The sequence below is a fragment of the Dromiciops gliroides genome, chromosome 3 (genome assembly GCF_019393635.1).
Source record: "Dromiciops gliroides isolate mDroGli1 chromosome 3, mDroGli1.pri, whole genome shotgun sequence".
NCBI lineage: Eukaryota > Metazoa > Chordata > Mammalia > Microbiotheria > Microbiotheriidae > Dromiciops > Dromiciops gliroides.
In genome coordinates, this window is record NC_057863.1 from 465533828 (window position 1) to 465555109 (window position 21282).

Consider the following 21282-nt stretch of genomic DNA (forward strand, 5'->3'; position numbering starts at 1 on the left):
AGAATTGGCTCAAAGGGCGAATAACATACACACTCAAGTAGGTATGGTAATATTGCTTGCCCTGTGGGAAAGTGGGACAGAAGAGGATAAGGGGGGAGGGGTGAAGGAAGGAAGGAAAGATTGGGGGGAGGGACAGAAGCAAAACTCTTTTGAAAAGAGATAGGGTAAAAGAAGATAGAAAATAGAGTAAATATCAAGGGGATGGAATAGCATGGATTGAATACAGTCAGCAATAGTAACTGTGAAATAAATTTGAAGGAAGTTTTTCTGATAGTCCTCAGTTCTCAAGCACATAGAGAACTGAGTGAAATTTGGTAAAAAGAGAGCCATTTCCCAATTGATAGATCATAAAAAGACATGAAGTTTTCAGATGAAATAATCAAAGTCACTTATAGTCATATAAAATAAAAATCATCTAACTCATTATTGATTGGAGAGATTCAGGTCAGAACAATTCTGGGTACCATCTCATACATATTCGAATGGATAATAGGACAGCAGAGGAAAATGACAAATGTTGTGGGGCATATGGGGAAAATACACTCTTGGTAAAGCTGTAAACTGATTCAAACATTCTGTATAGCAATTTGGAACTATGGCCAAAGGACTATAAAACCATGCATACTCTCTGCCCTAGCAATACCACTACTAGATTGGTTTCCTAAAAGAGATTTTCTTAAAAGTTGAATTTGAAATTGGGGTGATGCCCATCAATTCAGGAATGGCTGAACAAATTAAGGGATGAGATTAGGGTGAAACACTGTTCTTCTGTAAGAAATGATAAGCAGGATGATATCAGAAGGACATGAAAAATGCAATAAATCTACAGAGAAAGAAGTGATGGTATTTTAATACAGATTGAAGCATTTTTTGTTAGTTCCTCTTTCTAAATGTTTTTGTCTGTTTTCTTTTACAATGTGACTAATGATGAAATGTTTTGCATGCCTGCAAATATATAACATTGAATTCCTTGGGTTCTTGGTGGGGGGGAGGGAGGAAGAAAATTTTGAGCACAAATTTTAAAAGTTGATGTAAAATTTTGTTTTTACATGTAATGGGGAAAATTCTAAATAATAAATAAATGTTACTGGAAAAAATAATTAGATGGTTGGAATCTACTCTAACAAAAAGATGCAGTGGCAACAAGAAGACAGAATGGGTACAAACAATTTCAGCTCTGTAATTTGCTGATGGAGAAAGATTAGACTTTGGGAAAGAGTTCACCATTGATGATAACAGTCAAGTATATGGATGCAGTAGTCATAGGATTTACTAGAGTTCTCCTCCTATCTAAAGTTCCTAACATATCCTTCTTCAAAACAAACCATGTCCTAAGGATTTCTGATTTGACTAAGGAAGTCTTCTTAGAGTGAGCAACTCCTTCAACTATTTTTTGGGGGTGGGGCAATGAGGGTTAAGTGATTTGCCCAGGGTCATACAGCTAGTAAGTATCAAGTGTCTGAGGCCAGATTTGAACTCAGGTCCTCCTGAATCCAGGCTGGTGCTTTATCCACCACTCCACCTAGCTACCCCCACCTTCAACTAGTTCTAACTTTTCTTCTTCTGCCTGGGGTTGAAGTAACCTCTTAATGCATATGGGAAGTTAGAAAGTAAAGAGATAAGTTGAAGTGGAGAATAGCAGCCAGTATCTTCCTGGCCTCTGGAAGATGTACCTTAATATAGGGTATTGGCAGAAGACAAGCATTAGAATGGAAGGAAGAGCATTGGGTCTTTGACTTGGCTCTGTGACAAACTAGTTATTTGCTCTTAGACAAGTCTTTTAATCTCTCTGAGACTCAGTTGATATCTAAAAATGAGTTAATTGGAAGAGATAATTTATAAGTTCTCTTCTAGCTTTAGCAACCAATAAGACATAAAGATATTGCAGAATTGTGATGTGTAACCTTTTCTGGGAAAAGTCAATCTCCATAAAATTTACCTGTGTCTTCATAACATAACAAATTAAAAACATACAAACTAAAGATCGACTTAGTCCTTTCTCTATTAGTGAACAACATCATTCAACATTTTAATAATGGTATTTTCCTTTACCTTTTTCATCTTTAATGGTTTATGTTTTTTAGTTGAGAATGAGGCTGGGGTGGGGGTGGGGGTTAAGATATCCAGGCACAATGTGAGGAAGAAACTAGGGATGTGAATTTTCTAAGTTGTCTTATTAATTTTGTATACTACGTCTAGTGTGCACAATTGACATTGGCACAGAGCTGGCCCCTGGGGGTGAGTGACCAGGAATCAAACTTATGGCATGTTAAAAAAATTAAAAAAGAAGAAGAAGCCTTCATCCATTTCAAGTTTGTTGAAGTAGGGGAACCTTCCCTCAGGTACCTGCTACAACCAGATAAGCATGAAGAAAAAGAAGAAATAAGCACTCGTTCTTCAATCTTCAAGACCGCCTGGCAGCAATTCACAGCACTGCCAAGCGTCTGCACTATTAGTCATCTGCAGCAAAATCCAAACAAATCATTATATGGCTATGCTATAGCAAATGGCCAAAATCCCCATATTGCTCATATAAAATAAGCATGCATTTTTTATATTCTACAACTCAACTGTAATTACAGGTCCTAACTCATGAGCTTTGGGAAACTTCCCTGGGCCCAAATATGACTCAATACAAACTGCAAAAGCAGGTATGTACATGCAGTAAAGCTTAAAAGAAAAACATTTTTAAAAACAAGATAAATAAAGAACAATACAGTGACCCATTGTGATATCAGTATTTTGGAAAATATATGAAACTCATAAAATACTCTTAAGCAAAGAATTATACATATTAAAACCAATAAACTAAATATGAATTCCATAAAAACTAATAAAATGTCTAACATGGTCATAGAAGACAAAATCAGAGGATGATTTAGAAACCAAAACATGCTAATGGATTTTTCAAAATATTTGAAAATTAACAATGATGCTGGAAGGTGTTAAAATAGTAATGCTGGGTTGTAATGGGGTGTTAGGTAATAATTAATTTTTTTAAAGTATAAATATTTCAATTTAAAGTTTTGAGTTCCAAATTTTATCCCTCTTTCCTTCCCTCCCCTCCCATCTCCCTGAGGCAGTAAGTAATCAGATATGGGTTATATATGTGAAATTATGTAAAACATTACCATATTAGGCATTTTGTATAAGAAAACTTGAATAAAAGAAAAAAAGAAAGTAAAAACAGCAAGCTTCAGTCTGTGTTCAATCACTATCAGTTTTTTGTTTTTGTGAATGGATAGTGTGCTTTATTATTAGTCCTTTGGTATTGTCTTGGATAATTGTATTGCTGAGAATAGTTGTCATTCAAAGTTCTTCATCAAACAATATTGCTGTCACTATGCACAATGTTCTCATTCTGCTCACTTCACTATACATCAGTTCATATAAGTCTTTCTAGGCCTTTATGAAATAATCCTTGTGAGAAAATGGGTAGTTGTCGCCTCTCAATATGGATATAACAGTCAGTCATACTCCTCCTGACCTGTTTGTAGGACAAAGGTCTCAGATCCTCTCCTCCCCATCATGTTAACAAAATCATATGGTTCAAGGAGCCTTGGTCTCAATAAGGTCCACTCCTGAGTTATGCCCATACAAGGAAGAGAGATGGGAATACTGTGTTCCCGATTAGCTAGTTTTTGTGCATAGATTGTAACCTTTGAGTAATCGGACCAGTGATGAAAAAGGGGAGGGTCCATTCACCTTAGGGACTAGGGTATAAAACAGGGCCTGTGAGCCCCCTTTCTTGGCACCCACTAGCTGCACACTAGGGTACCTCCTTCTCATGAGAAGGAAATAAAGAGCCTTTGTCACATCCCTGTTGAGTTCCTGAGAATTATTGAGAAGAGGATGGGTTTTTCCCTTGCAACCCTGTTCATCATTTCTTATAGCACAATAATATTCCATTACAATCCTATACTCTACCTTACTTAACCATTCCCCACGTTCCTTTGATTTCCAATTCTTAGCCACCAAAAATGAGCTGCTATGAATATTTTTGTACAAATAGGTCTTTTTCTCTTTTGGGGGATGTCTTTGGGATATAGGCCTAGCAGTGGTATTGCTGGATTCAAGGGTATATACAATTTGATAGCCCTTTGGGCATAGTTCCAAATTGCTCTCCAGAATGGTTGGATCAGTTCACAACTCTACCAACAATGGATTAGCATCTCAGTTTTCTCACATCCTCTCCAACATCCAATATTTTCCTTTACTCTTCAATTTGCCACTTTGATAGGTGTGAGGTGATACCTGAGTTGTTTTAATTTGCATTTCTCTGATCAAGAATGATATAGATTATTTTATATGATTATAGATAGCTTTGATTTCTTTGCCTGAAAACTGCCTATTCATATCCTTTGACCATTTATCAATTGGGAAATGACTTACAAGGCATTATTTTTATAAATTTGAATCAGTTCTCTATGTATTTGAGAAATGAGGCCTTTATCAGAGATAATTGTTTCAAAATTCCCAGTTTTCTGCTTCCCTTATAATATTGGTTACCTTAGTTTTGTTTGTGCAAATACCTTTTAAAAATGTTATATAATCAAAATTATCTATTTTATATTTTTTATGAAAAGTTAAAGAATTAAATTGTATTGGAGAAATAGGTAAAGTTATTTTTCTTTTTAAGATTTGTATTGTGTCACTAATAGCCCATCAAATATAAATAAATGGCACATAGTATTTACTAAACTTTTTCAACATCCTAATTACAAATTATTTGCAGAGCTTTTAGCTTAACTATTTAAAAACTGTCATAATGGAAATTTAGTGATAAACTTTGCTTGACCAATAAATATTTAATTTTATACTGTTTTCATTGGCTAGATTTTATAATAATTTTGATGCAAAAATATTGTATACTTTATTAATAAGTAAATGGTATTTTGTCATCCTGGAGAACAATTTGTAACTATTCCCAAAGGGCTACAAAACTGCATACGCTTAGACCCAGTAATACCACTACTAGGTCAAAAGATCAAAGAAAAGGGGAAAGGACCTATTTGTTCAAAAAAAATTATAGCAGATCTTTTTGTATACGCAAAACATTGGAAATCAAGGGGTTACCCACCAATTGGAGAATAGCTGAACAAGTTTTGGTACATGATTGTGACAGAATACTTTTGTGATATAAGGAATGACAAGCATGATGCTTTCAGAAAAACTTGTGAAGAACTGTATGGACTCATGCAAAGTGAAGTGAGCAGAGCCATTGTGCACTGTAACACCAGTTTTTTGATAGTCAACTTGAAAGACTTAGCTATTTTGATCTAGAATATGATCCAATAAAAGTCCAAAGGATCCATGATGAAAAATGCTATCCATCTCCAGAAAGAGAATAAATAAAGTATGCTTCGGTCTGAATTCAGAGTTTAAGGAAAAAAAAAACTTTATTTTTATTTTCTTTGTACTTTCTTTTATAACCTGGATAATATAGGAGAAAGAGATATCCTCAGCCTGGTACTTGGTACTTCTATGACCATTGCCAAGTCACTAAACATCTCCAATGTTCAGTTTTCTCACAGATATAGATAAAGGTGATTGATCTAGCTCCTTTCCATTTTAAAATTATGATCAATAATTCTGAGATATGTATTGAAAAATATGAGAAAACAGAGGGGTTATTTGATTTGCTGCTCAGAGACAGTTTACTAGTGTTAAGGCTAAAATACTAGCTATTCTTTCTAAAATACCTAATGAGTGGTCGCCATTAAATTATAAGCTTTAACAAGAGTTAGACTTTTAAGCATTTATTAAGGAGAATAAGAATTCGGTAAAGAGAGAGAGAAAGGCCTACATTCATCTATCTATTAAAGGGAGAGTGCATTTCTTGCTCCCTTCTCCACCAGAGTCCTCAGGAAAAAAAGCCCCAGTCAGAGCGCCAGGCTCTTCCTTCTTCCTCCCACTAGCAAACGTCACTTCCTGACACCAAAGAAAAGACGCATGTTCTTGCCCTCAAAGACCTTCACCTCATGGGTGGAGCTCTTCTACAATAAGTCTCCAGCAGGTAGCATCATTCCAATAGTTACACTAGTGAATGAGAGAGTCAGGACTATGCATACCCTTTTACCCAGTAATACCACTACTAGGTTTGTATCCCAAAGAAATCATAAAAAAGGGAAAAGGACCCACATGTACAAAAATATTTGTAGCAGCCCTTTTGTGGTGGCAAAGGATTGGAAATTGAGGGGATGCCCATCAATTGGGGAATGACTGAACAAGTTATGTTATATTAATGGAATGGAATCCTATTGTGCTGAAAGAAATGATAAGCAGGCAGATTTCAGAAAAAAGCCTGGAAAGACTTGAGTGGATTGATGCTGAGTGAAGTGAAAAGAACCAGAAGAACACTATACACAGTTACAGCAACATTGTGTTATGATCAGCTGAGTTAGACTTAGCTCTTCTCAACTTTACAATAATTCCAAGACAATTCCATTTTTTCAATTACATGTTAAGATAGATTTCACAGCAGCCATTAAAACCACTTGGTACTGGCTAATAAATTGAGTAGTGGGTCAGTGGAATAGGTTAAGCACAGGAGACACAGTAATAAATGACTACAATAAGCTACTGTTTGATAAATAAATCCATAGACTCAGGCTTCTGGGATAGCAACTCAGTATTTGAAAAAAACTGCTGGGAAAACTGGAAGATAGTATGGCAGAAACTAGGCATAGACCAACATCTTATACTGTATACAAAAATAAGGTCAAAATTGGTAAATGATTTAGACATAAAGGGTTATGCATGCAAATTAGGAGAGAAATAGTTTACATCTCATCTTTTTTTTAATTTTTTTTTTTTTTGGTGAGACAATTGGGGTTAAGTGACTTGCTTAGGCTCACACAGCTACATCTCATATCTAAGGAGATAAGAATTTATGACCCAACAAGTGATAAAGGATATTATGGAATGAAAAATGGATCATTTTGATTACATTGAATTTAAAAGTTTTTGTACAAACAGAAGCAATGCAGTCAAGACTAGAAGGAAAGCAGAAAGCTGAGAAACAATTTTTACAGCCAGTGTTTATGATAAAGGGATCATTTCTAAAATATATAGGGAGCTGAATCAAATTTATAAGAATATAAGCTATTCCCCAAATGAGACATGGTCAGAGGATATAAACAGGCAGTTTTCATATAAAGAAATCAAAGCTATCTATTCCCATATGAAGAAATGTTTTAAGTCACTATTGTTTAGAGATATGCAAATTAAAACAACTCTGAGGTACCACCTCACCTATCAGATTGGCTAATATGACAAAAAAGGATAATGATAAATGTTGAAGATGTGGAAAAATTGGAGCACTAACGTATTGTTGATAGAGTAACGAAGTGATCCAACTATTCTGAAGAGTAATTTTGAATTATGCCCCAAGGGTTTGGGGACTGTGCATACCCTTTTTTTTCCTATCATAAAAGTATTTCACTATTTTCCAGTTACATGTAAAGATAGTTTTCAACATTTGTTTTCATAAGATCTTGAGTTCCACATTTTTCTCCCTCCCTCCCTTTCCTCCCCCAAGACAAAAAAGCAATCTGATATAGGTTACACACACACACACACACACACACACACACACACACACACACACACACACACACAAAATCACATTAAACATATTTCTGCATTACTTATGTTGTGAAAGAAGAATCCAAACACAAGGGGAAAACCTCAAAAAACAAAAACAAAAGTAGACATATTATTGTTCAATCTGCATTCAGAATCTGCAGTTTTTTGTTTGTTTTTTCTGGATGTGGAGAACACTTTCCATCATGAGTTCTTTGAAATTGTCTTGGATCATTGCAATGCTGAGAAGAGGCAAGTCCACCACAGTTGATCTTCACACAATGCTGCTGTCACTGTATACAGTGTTCTACTAGCTCTGCTCACTTCATTCATCATCAGTCCACTTAAGTCTTTCCAGGTTTTTTTCTATACCTTGGGCATACCCTTTGACCCAGTAATACCACTACTAGGTCTGTATCCCAAAGAGATCATAAAAACAGGGAAAAGACCACGTGTACAAAACTATGTCTAGCTCTTTTTGTGGTGGCAAACAATTGGAAATTGAGGGGATGCCCATCAATTTGGGAATGGCTGAAGAAGTTGTGGTATATTAATGTAATGGAATCCTACTGTGCTGAAATAAATGATGAGCAGACAGATTTCAGAAAAACCTGGAAAGACTTAAGTGGACTGATGCTGAGTGAAGTGAGCAGAACCAGGATAACAGTGTACACAGTTACAGCAACATTGTGTTATAATCAGCTGAGATAGACTTATCTCTTCTCAGTAATACAATGATCCCAAGACAATTCCAAAAGAGTCTTGATGGAAAATCCTCTCCACATGCAGAAAAAGAATTGTGGAATTTAAATTTAAATACAGATGTAACCATAGTATTTTTACTTTTTTGGTTTTTTTTTCTTTTGAGGTTTTCCCCTTTTATTCTGATTCTTCTTTCACAACATGACTAATGTGGAATTACGTTTAATGTGATTGTACATATATAACCTATTTCAGATTGCTTGCTGACTTTAGGAGCAGAGAAGGGAGGAGAGGAGAAAAATGTGTAACTCAAAACATTATAAAAATGAATGATGAAAACTTTAAAAAAAGTGGGAAAAAAAGAAAAATGAATGCTAAAATGTTTCACATGTAGTTGGGGAAAATGAAATATTAAATTTAAAAATATAGTTTTCAACATTCATTTTTGTAAGATTTTGAGTTCCAAATTTTTCTCCCTGCTTTCCTTCCTTCCCCACTCTTGAAGACAGCAAGCAATATGATATAGGTTATACAGTACAAACATTTTATATATATTTCTATATTAGTTGTGTTGAGAGAGAATTAAAATAAAATAAAATAAAACACAAGAAAGAAAAAAATAAAATTACTTGACCAAGGTCACACAAATAATAGGTAGCAGTCTTTAAATACTACTAGATGAATTTTTATAATATATCCTTGGATATATAGGGATGATTCAGTCTCAAATTAGGGGATTCTAAATTTTAGTTTGATACTAAATTCTGAATTTAGCTCTAGCTACACTTATTGCAAATAATATTTAATATTGTTCTTCAAATTTATCATTTAACATTTAGATGACGGAAAGTTACAAGGGCAACTGAAACATTTACTTATTGTAGGGTCCTCCCATATACACACACACACACACATTCTCATCAATTTGCCATAGTTGAACAAATTACAATATATGACTATAATACAATACTATTGTACTATAAGAAATGAAGAGACTATTTCAAGGAAAACTGGGCAGACTTGAATGAACTGATGCAGAGTAAAATGAGTAGAGGCAGAAGAACTATTTATACTCAATATTTTGCATCAATATTATTTTTAACAATGATCACTTGTGAAAATTTTAAGAACTCTGATCTAATCAACCATAATTTTAGAGGACTGATGAAGAAGAATGATGCCCACTTCATGATAGAGAGATAGCTCTGCCTGGCTATGCTTAAATGAAACAAAACTCTAGCATTTCTTTCTTTCCAGTGGTGGGTGGAGGAGGGAGAATAAAAAATGACTGATAATGAAAAAGTAAAATTATTGAAAAATAATATGTATAATACGTATTTTTTTAAAAGATTAAAGGAACATAGTCATTATCAAAAGGTCATAGACTCAGAGCTGGAAGGAACCTGAGGCCATCTAGAATAATGGACATTTTAGACTTAAGGGAAATGAAGCCCAAGGTTGTTAAGTAACTTGTCCCAGGTCTCACAGCGTTCAGGGGTGGGAAATGAACCAAGACCTTCTGACTTAACAGCCAAGACTGCCTGCTATTCCACCCGCAATTATGTTTTTTCCTTTAAACTTCTGAGGTTAGGAAACCTTTAATGTGTATTGTAAGCTTTAAAAATAGTCAGGATTCTAAGAAATATAATCAACTTATTTTTCATTTAACTGAAACACCAACAAAGGTCAAATATTCACATAGTACATTTTAACTCTGTAAAAACCTTTGAAATGTAATTTAAAAAAAATGAAACTTACTTCTACTCCTCAAAGTCCTATGATTTCATCAGTAGGGGTATTGGGGTAGGGGTTCTGCAGGTGGGGTGGGAATATTGGGTGACTGCACTGACTCAGATGCATCTCTTCCCGGCTCTAATAGATGATGCACTGGGTGGCTGTAGCCAGAAGCGTCAGAATGCTGTCTGCTTTGGTCTAGCTGTAGAGAATCGAGGGGAAGTTGTAGACATTGGCCACGCAGGGCATGTAGTTGCCAACGTGGGTTTTGTCCAGGTCTCCCAGGGTGTAGGCGATCACCCACCACATGGACATCATAAAAAGCCACACCAAGGTGTAGGTGAGGATGAAGATGAACAGGTTCCAGCACCACTTCAGGTCCACCAGGGTGGTGAAGAAGTTGGAGAGGTAGAAGATAGTCTTGTGGCCTAAGTTGTGGTGTTGCACATTGTACCTCCGGTTCTTGTCCACAAACCCCTGCCGCTTCTCCCTGGGCACCTGCTGCTACTACCGTCCCTGGGCCCTAAAAGCCCACACTGCTGGAAGAGATGGTCACTACCAGTAAATAGCCTCCAAATTTCCTGAGGAGTGCAGACATATTAAGAGGGAGTGATACAGATTCAAAAGGGAAGGAAGCGAAGGAGCAAAGCACTGTGAATCCATCAAAGTGTTATGGGCCCAGAGCACCCCAGAAGTGCTCTGGGGTATGTCATGGGGAAAATGGGGTAAGGGGTAAGGGATAGGGGATAGGGGTTTGGGATCCTTAGGAATTCCTCTTTAAAGAATTATACCCTCTTGCACAAAAAAGCAGTTAGAATAAGATGGTAGTTTATTTAGGGGCAAGGGAAGGGAAAGGAAGGGAAACCATGAAAGAAAGTCCTTGGACTTCTCATGGGAAGAAAGGCATGGCACAGAGAGAGTGGCTCTGAGATACCAATCTCCTCAAGCAGGAGACTAGCAGGTACTTTTATAGAGGACTGATAAGGTTGAACATCTGACTGGAAAGTTCCTTTAGTGAGGGAGGACCATCCCCCACTGGTGGAGGCTGGGGGAATTGGGTGAGGGGTGGCTGCAGATCTCTCAAGCCATCTCAGGACACAAATGAAGCAGCCACACCTAATCATATCACCCTAGGGTTGAGGGAGACTAGAATGAAGGGTGGGGGTCCCAGAGCTAGCTCAGTTCAGTCTGGTTCCACTTATCTTTCTAGGCATGTCTGTCCTCTGGTTTAGTTTCTCAAGGAGAAGGTTCTTTGATGTGCCCCAGAGAACTTCTGGGGTGCTATGGGCCCATAACAGGTACATCAAAGAATCTTCTCCTTGAGAAATGAAAACAAAGGACAGCCACACCTAAAGAAATAAGTGAAACCTAATCAGGACTGATCTAACTCTGGGACCACCACCCTTCATTCCAGTCTCGCTCACCCTGGGGGGATAAGTTTGGGTGTGGCTGCTGCCTTTGTGCCAGGAGGAGGAGAGAGATGGCTTTAGAGATCCGAAGCCACCCCTCACTGAACTCCCCGAGACACCATCGGTGGGGGATAGCCCTCCCTCAATAAGGGAACTTTCCACAGGCAGATGATCACCTCATCAGACCACCATCAGACCTCTATAAAAGTACCTGCCTGTCTCCTGCTCCAGGAGATTGGTATCTCAGAGCCATGCTCTGTGCCATGCCTTCTCCCCATGAGAAGAAGTCCAAGGATTTCTCTCTTGGTTTCCCTTCCCCAGCCCCTAAATAAACTATTATCTCATTCTATTGCATTTGTGTGCAAGAGGGTGTAATTCTTTAAAGAGGAATTCCTAAGGACCCTCACTCCAAACCCCTACCCTATTTCCCTACAACAAAAGGGTAGGGGGGAATAAGAAATGAGAACCCATGCACATATTTCCATTTGCTTCTTCCTCTCCTTCTCTTTTTCACCTATCTGAAAAATATATTCCTTTTTCCTTAGAAGTCCTAGTGGGAAGTTGAGGAGGTGGAGAAGTGTGGTCAGGTGCTTAACAGCAAGAGTGAAGCATGACCTCACTATCCAATTTACTTCTGTGCCTGGCTCTTCTCTGACTGCTTTGCTATGACTATCTATGCCTTCTCCTTCTTTTCTTTACCTCTCCCCTCTTTCCAGACACCCCCACAAATTTCACTCAAATAACAAGATGGGGGGGACCACTCCCTCCCCCAAATCATCTGAGCCGGCAAAGGCTGACGCCACACTCAGAACTCTCTCCCAACCCCAACCTGTGTCTCTGTCCCTTTGTTCCCCTCCAGATCCTATTCTTATAACTTGTATAGAAAGGGACAGAGAAAAGGTGAAGGGGGGGTAAACTAATGGGCACTCCACCCTAAGGCAGCAGATTTGAAACCCAAGACAGCCAGCTAGCTTCAATTTAACCAGTCACATATTCCAGGCCCAGTCCCACTACCCTACAGGGAAACAAGATAGAATGGGTAATATCTTGCACCTGGATTGGGAAAAGGTAAACCAGTGGAGGGAAGAGGATTAAAAGGCAGAAGCTTCCTCAGGTGTGCCTTCCCATGAGCCTCTCTCTCTGGGATTGATGTTACTGTTATCCCTAATTTCCAACATTTACTTACACAAGGGTGTCAGTGTAGGTCCCTCATAACCTTCCCACACCTTGCTGCAATGAGGTACCAATCCCCAGAAGTTCTGGTGAGCTCAAGGCTAGCAGATTTGAGCCCAGAGCTCCATGTTCCAGAATGTTTTCAATTCTCCAGCAAATAGAGTGGATGAGCAGACATTCAGGTTAAAATATGTGAGAAATAATTATTAGTAACTGATATCTTGGGGAAATTCAGAGCCTTCTCCCCCTTCCCCTTCCCTCTCCCTCCCTTTATCCTCCCCTTCTTCCTCCCCCAGGCTCTTCTTCCTAATTCCTCCAGGTTTTTCCTTAAGTACTTTAATGGTGAGATTTGTACTCACTTTCTTGCACCAGACCACACCCAGGTGGAAGCCATTGTGCTCTACTCAGCTAGGGTGGGACCTACATTCTTTGAATTGATGAGGTTTTTTAGACATACTTTCACCCTAGTGACCCTCCACTTCATTTGAATATAGCCCACATCCAGTCATGTCAACCAATAGATTTATTTGCTATTTGATGAAACATCTTCAGTGTTATGGGATTGTTATGGGCCTAGGTTACCTCAGAAGTTGTCTGGGGAGGTCAAGGAACCTTCTCCTTGAAACTAAACCAAAGGAGAGACACACCCAGAGAGATAAGCAGCACTGGATCTGGACTGAGATAACTGCAGGACCACCACCCTTCACTCCAGTCTCCCCCACTGCTCAATGAGGTAATCCTGTTAGATGTGACTGTACCAAGAGGGTACAGAACAACCTCCCCTCACCAGACTGCTTCCAATGCACCACCAGACTACTCCCAACCTACTACCAGACTGCTTCCAACCCACCACCCAGTAAGGGACATTTCACCCTCACTCAGGTGGTCATGCCATCTTGGCCCTATAACAGGGTGCTCCCCAGTAAGGTGGAGAAGGGAAGAGTTTTAAACTTTCCTCCCTGCCAGTTTCTCTTGTACCAAATTAAACTGTTCTTTTATTTCTAACTAGGATGTGCTCGAGAGTGTAATTCTTTACAGAGGAATCCTAAGGATCCACATGCTTTCTCCATAACATTCAGTTAGAAGACTAGAGAAGCTGTGAGTACACTACCATTTTGGTCTTTGGTTTGAGAAACATCCAATGACCATCCTTTTATCTTATTAAAAAAATTATTAAATTACCCAGACACTGTCTCAAATTTTTAATCATCACACCAGTAAAAGAATTCCAGTTTGTTCTCTCCTATAAAAATGAAACAAAACAAAATACCTTAAGTGTTTTTCCTCCTGTCTCTCCTCATTTTGTTCACCTTTCTCCTATTTTGACAGTATATGTGTGACTTTGTGTTTGATGAGGCTGTGGCAGACCCTGGAAACATGTAAAAGTTAGTATGGCAGATTTCGCTTAGAACTGTGGCCTGTTTCAACTCTCCCTGTCTTCTCTATCTAAATAGCACCTCTATTCCTCAGATGAATTTGCATTTTCTAAGGGTATAAGACGATATCCTCAAACAAGCAGCACCTCCAAAAAACATTTGCCATCACCATCTTATTCTTGTTCTTTACCCTGTCCATAAGCCACAAACCTGTGGCAATTAACACAGAGCTCCATATAAGGAAGAATCTACACTGGATAAATGAATTGTGTGAACCCCAGAATCCTTTCCAGTTCTAAACTGCTACATTTTACTAAATGTATCTTCAGCTGTATGCCATCCTTCTTCCTTCCCTTGCTTCTTTTGATTAATTTTCAAAAAAAAAAAATTCTTAAACTGAAAAGCTAGAATATCAGTGAGAATTATGAAAGATCCTTCCTCTTCACCCTCTCCCCATTCGGCTTTCCTTGTTATAACCTTTTCTTTCTTCCTGAAAGCTTTATGACAAAAATTTAATGATTGCACTACTGCCTGTAAAAAAGGTTTCTAGCATGGTGTTATGGAAAAATCAGTGGATATGAACCTAGAGACCATGGATTCCAGTTCTAACTTTGTTTCATATTACTTTTGTTACAAATCACAAACTTCCTGGGCTTCAGTTTTCTTATTTCTAAAATGAGGATGCTGAACTAGATGGGCTCTAAATTCCCTTTCTCTTCCTAATCTAGATACTTACAATAGTTTTTTTGTTAAAAAGCTATGATACTGTGCTCTACTTGCCATTGAGCATGCTATGTGGTTAACACATAACCAGAAAGAAATCAGATATATTCCCCAAAAATGGCAACATGCTGTGAATTGATAAGTCCAGTTATAATGAGGCAATAGAGATCATAGACCAACCTGTCAAATGTGTTCACAAATAGTAACAGAGTTGTAGGTTTTATTTCTGTGGTGACAAACTAAGGAAAATTGCTTAATACAAAGTCATTAGCCTTTGCATCAAGAGCAACTCAATTGTCATCCATAAGGAGCCATGTTACTTATGCGAGAATTGTTAACAATGCCTCACTGAGCAAAGGTCAGACTGGTTTCTCTGGGAGATGTCTTCCTTCTCCAGTGTGACAGATCTCAGGTGCGGGCTTTGCAATCAGACAATTCCATTGTGAACTGTTAAGACACAGCAGGAGATACAGATCCTTGATGGGCAGCAATCAGAGCCCAGGCAGCTTTCTTGAGCACTGACATGCAGCCTGTGAGACAAACAAGGATAGAATCCTATTCCTGTTTGCCTCACAGATGAAATAGTTGCCTAGGGCTGGCTGTTCATGTGGAAAAAGGATTGTGTTGGGTTTTTATTTCAGCACTGCTAAGACCCAGATAATAATTATAATCACTTCCTTGATATGTGAATAAAGAAGACAGAAAATAGTACAATGACAAAGTTTTCAATTATATGATTTATACTTGTGAAGGGAAAGCACAGATATCAGGGCCAGAAAATGAAGCCAAATGTGACTTCCCCAAGGTCACACAGCTATTAAGAGACAGATCAAGAGTCAAACCTAAATCATCTGACTCCAAATCAACCACTCTTTCTAATAGGTGATTGGAGTATGGTAATGTCCTCAACAGTAATAGGGAAAATTCAAACAAGGGAGGGTGAATTAGGAAAAATAAGACAACTCATTTTAGATTAGTTAAATTTTAGATGATTATGAGATATCCAGCTCAGAATGTTCAAAAGGCAATTGGTTATTTATGATTGCAGATCAGTAGAGAGATGAAGGCTGGATGCACAGATCCAGGAAAAAATCTATATATAGATGATAACTGAACCCAAGGAAGATGATGAGATCATGAAGTAAGATACAATAAAGTGAAAAGAGAAGAAGACCCAGGACATAGCCCATGTTACTAGGATGACATAGATGAAGACTCAGTAAAGAAGTTTTGAGGAGTTGTCAGAGAGACAGAAGGGGAACTTGTCATTCAGTGAACAGTCCTGTCTACCTCTTTGTGACCCCAAGGACCATAGCTTGCTAATACTGTCCATGGGTTTTTTTTGGCAAAAATATTAGTGTCAGGGGCAAAGCACAGGCCCTGGATTCAGGAGGACCTGAGTTCAAATCCAACCTCAGACACTTGACACTTACTATCTGTGTGACCCTGGGCAAGTCACTTAACCCTCACTGCCCTGCAAAAAAGAAAAAAAAAGATAGTATGGTTTGCCATTTCCTTCTGTGGTGGATTAAGTTGAACAGAGGTTAAGTGACTTGCCCAGGGTCACATGGCTAGTAGATGTTCGAAGGTAGATTTAGGTCTTCCTGACTCCAAGCCTACTGCTCTATCCACTTCTTCATCTAGCTGCCTAGATGGGGAACAGGGAGAACATTTTTTAAAAAATGAAAACACTGAAAGGAAAGAGGATTCGTGAGAAGATCAAGTACCAAATGCTTCAGAGATGTCAAAATGGATGAGGATTTAGAAAAGAGCATTAGATTTAGCAATTAAGTGGTCACTGGTAACTTTGGAGAAAGTCCTTTCAGTTAGACGTTATGTGTACCTGAATACAAAAGTTTTAGAAGTGACTGAGAGGAGAGGAAGTAGAGATAAGTGTAAATCTGTCAATTGGCCATAAACATTTGTTAAGCAAGCTCCTACTTACTATATGTCAGGATTTATGTGGGATGTTAGGGATACAAAAAAGATGCAAGGAGCTTACAATATAATGGGGAAGGCAGTAAGCAAACAAATAATGTACAAACCAGCTATATACAAGATAGGAAAATATTAGAGAGAAGACTCTAGAATTAAGAGGGGATGGGAGAGGCTTTCTGTAGAATATTTGATTTTAGTTAGGACTTGAAGGAAGGTATGGATTTCTCAAAGAGTTTAGTCAAGAAAGGGAGAAGAAATAAATTAATTTCTAAATTTCTTTACTGCTGAGGTAAGGATAATGGTATCAGTGTTATTATTACTGTTCCCCATGCCTCCTACATGAGTGGCTTTGGACAAATTAGAGTCTTTATGGACCTCAGTTTTACCACCCTGTAAAATGATGGGGTTGACAACATCTCACATTATAAGCAAGAAAAATTTGAAAATAGGTGACTGTCATAAAAAGTGACATCTTAATTATAGTAAAAAAAGGAAGAATTTTTCTTTCAAATTGATGGATATGAATAAACAAGCATTATAGATGATCACAGAAGATAAAGTGGATAATTTGGACTATATGAAAATTTTTAAATTGCACAAACCAAACTAATGCAGCTAAAATTAGAAAAGAAACAGGTAACTGGAGAAAAACCATTGAAGCAAATTTCTTTTATTAAAGACTATTTAAGATATACAGAACTGATTCAAATGTATAAGCCTATTCCCCAACAGACAGATGGCCAAAGATATGAATTAAATTTTAAGTAGAAAGATCCAAACTATAAATAACCATTGGGGGAAAATGTTCCCAATCACTTATAATTAGAAAAATGAAAATTAAAGAAACTCTGAGGTTTTACCTCACTCACATCATATTGGCAAAGATGACAGAAAATGGCAGGTACTCTATGTGCTGGGGAAAAACAGACCCACTCTGCATGCACTCTTGGTAGAGCTGTGAATTGGCCTAGCTCTTCTGCACAGCAATTTGGAACTATCCCACAAAAGTTAACAAAATATGCATAATTTTGACCTAGCTATGCCACTGGGAGACCTATATACCAAAAAGTTCAAAGATAGAAGAAATGGACCTTTATGTACAAAAAATGTATCATAGCTGATCTCTTTGCAGCAGCAAAAAAAAGAAAAAGAAAAAAAAAAGAAAATTAAAAGGATGCTCTACTATTGGAAAATGGCTAAACAAATCAAACAATCAATATTTATCAAGTAACTAGTATGTGCCAGAAACTGTGCTTAAACAAATTATTAATGTAACAGAATGTTATTTTGCCATAAGAAATTATCAAGTGAAATTTTATTAGAAATTTAGACCTCTATGAACTAGTGCAGAATGAAGTGAGCAGAAATAGGAAAACAACACTATAGAGAAAAATAACTTTGGAAGACTATCTATGTCATTATAAACCATGCGTCCAGAGATGAAACCTGCTACCCACCTCCTCTCACAGAGGTGATGGGTTTAAAAAGCAGAATGAGACATACATTATTAGCATCATCAATGAGAAAATTTGTTTTGCTGGACTATGTATGTATATATATATATATATATATATATATATACATATATATATGTTATGAGGATTATATTTTTTGAACAATTGGAGGTAGATATAAAATAACATTTTAGAAAGAAATGTAAGTAATATAAAAATAAAAGATACCAATAAAATGACTTTTAATAAAAGGAGCTTGACTAGGTGGCTCCTAATGTTTCATCTAGTTATGAAGCTGATCCTGTGATTTCTGAAGAACACATGATAATAACTTTCTTTAATTCTGTAGATCTTAGGACTAGTAGGATGCCACCCTCATTAACTCTGCAAATTAACTCATGTTTCTCATTCATTTATTCTTAAGTAAGTTTATTCTTCTTCCATATTTTAATACTCCAGTGAACTCATGTTCTCTTCAACTTAGTGAATGTTGAAAACTATCTTTACATGTAATTGGAAAAAAATAAAATACTCTTAAGTGGAAAAATTTTAAAATTAAAAAAACATTAAAGAGCTATATAAATTCTATCAGTCAGTCCTCTGCATTTGTGCATTTGACTTTTGTGACTTCAGGCATTTCTGTGGTTTTATTCATAATCTCATTTTCACTTTCACACTGAAACCACTCACATTTGTTGTCATATGCAGTGCAGGGGAAAAAAAAATGAGAGATACTATGTGGGCAAGTTTGTGGAATGACCTGGTATCCTACTAGGTGCTTTGTTGGTCTTATTCATGTAAAAAATATTTTAGTTTTAAGAATTTTATTTGCATGCAGTATTTATGGTAGCATAGATTTCATGGTTATGGAAAGTGAATATTGTCTGAAATCAATTTTTAAAAATTGAAATGTTAGCACAAAAAGTCACAGAATTCTAGGGAATTATTAACAAAAATGTTTTACATTTTATTAATTTTGTTTTGTGTATTGCATGTTATAGATCATTTAATGATCACTGTGTTAAGAATAGTACATACTATCAAAATTCATGTTTTGTTATAAAGAATTGTATGCAAGGGCAGCTAGGTGGTGCAGTGGATAGATAGAGTACTGGTCCTGGAGTCAGGAGAACCTGAATTCAAATTTGACCTCAGACACTAAACCCTTACTAGCTGAGTGACCCTGGGCAAGTCACTTAACCCCAATTGCCTCACAAAAAAGAAGAAGGAGGAGGAGGAAGAGGAGGAATTGTATGCAGAAAAGTACACTTTCAGCAATCTTTAGCAAAAGATTACAGTTTTTGGTAAACATGGATCCTAACCCCCTATTTCCCATAGGTTCCATATATCAACATCCAAATTTTTGACATTCATGCCATTTTCTAAAATCGTTACCCCCACAATAGCTGATTAACTGTTTTATTGTTGCTATTTTTTATGCTGTCCAATCAACTGCTTAATATAGTCTGGAGAATAGACACTTCTTATTATCCACTCACTTTGGTTCACAATTTCATAGATCTACAGCTGGAAGGGACCTCAAAGTTTGTCATTGACCAAACCTTTGACTTTACCATGGAGCGAAGGTTGATGTATGACTTTTTGTTGGCAAATGATTGTACAATCCAACCTCTGAGACTGAGATGCAACAAAGTATGGATTGATTCTCTGCTGCTTGTGGTAATTTTGGCTTAATAATTAACACTAAGGGGCAGCTAGGTGTGCAGTGGATAAAGCACTGGCCCTGGATTCAGGAGTACCTGAGTTCAAATCCGGCCTCAGACATTTGACACTTATTAGCTGTGTGACCCTGGGCAAGTCACTTAACCCCCCCATTGCCCCACAAAACAAAACAAAAAACAAATAACTAACACTAGGAAAAGAGAGGTTCTCCACCAGTCTACACCATCCATATGTGGAACCATTAGTTACAGCAAATGGAAAAGTGTTGAATGCTGTGGAGAAGTTCACTTACCTTGGCAGTATACTTTCCAGGGATTTATGTACACAAAGATGATGAAGTGGATGCATGCATTGCTAGAGCCTAGCCCAGTGTTTGCAAGCTCTGAAGGAAAGTGTGAGAGAGAAGAGGTATTAGATTGTCTACCAAACTGAAGATCCACAGAGCTGTTGTGCTGATGTCATTGTCGTATGCCTGTAAAACCTGGACAATGTGCTAGTGCCCTTCCAGGAAACTGAATTACTTTCATCTGAATTCTATGGTGAAGATTCTGAAGATCACCTAACAAGATGAGATAGTGGACACTGAGGTCCTTTCTCAAACTAAACAGTCAAGCATTTCAACTCTACTAAAGAAAATGCAACTCCCATGGGTTGACCACATTGTTTGAATGACAAAGTATCTTTATCTAAAAGACTATTTTATGAAGAATTCACACAAAGCAAGGGCGTACATGGAAGTCAGAAGAAGTGATACAAGAACACTCTCAATGTTTCTCTGAAGAACTTTGGAACTGATTGTGAGACATGGGAAACATTGGACAGCATGGCATGCCTGCATCAAGAAAGTGCTATTTGGAAATGAGCAAAGCAGAATGGCAGTGACTCAAAAGAAATGTTAGGTATGCACATTTAGAGATATCTCCATTCCAAGTGTTCTTTTGAACTATTTGTGGCCTGTGATAGAAATTTCTGAGCTCATTTTGGTCTGATCAGCCACAATCAGACACACTTTCTCTTGATTCCAACAGAGTGATGTCATTTTGGTCCTCATTAAGAACTAAGGATGGCAACCAACTGATTTTACAGATCAACTAAGACCCAGGGAAGTTAAATAACTCGCCTACAATAACTAATGAGCATCAAAGGTAGGATTTAAAATGAAGTTCTCTGGCTTCAGAGCCAGTGCACTTCCAACACTACATTTAAATTAATAGAATGTTAGAATTGTAAGGGTCCTTAGGGGTCATCTGACCCACTCCTCACATTTTCTTATAAGATTCTTGTTTCTTTTTACCCTAGAGAGGCTAAAGGGCTATGTAATTTTCTTATATCAGATATTTCCTAGAATAACATTTCTGGCTCTCAGTTCTTTGCTCTTTCCAATATTTCACAATGCCTTTTCTTTTTACTTCCTGTATTATTTCTATCAATAAACAATATAGTTGTGGCAAGCTAACAGTTGATTTTTCTGGATAAACATAGCTCCCTCCACCATATAAAAATTAG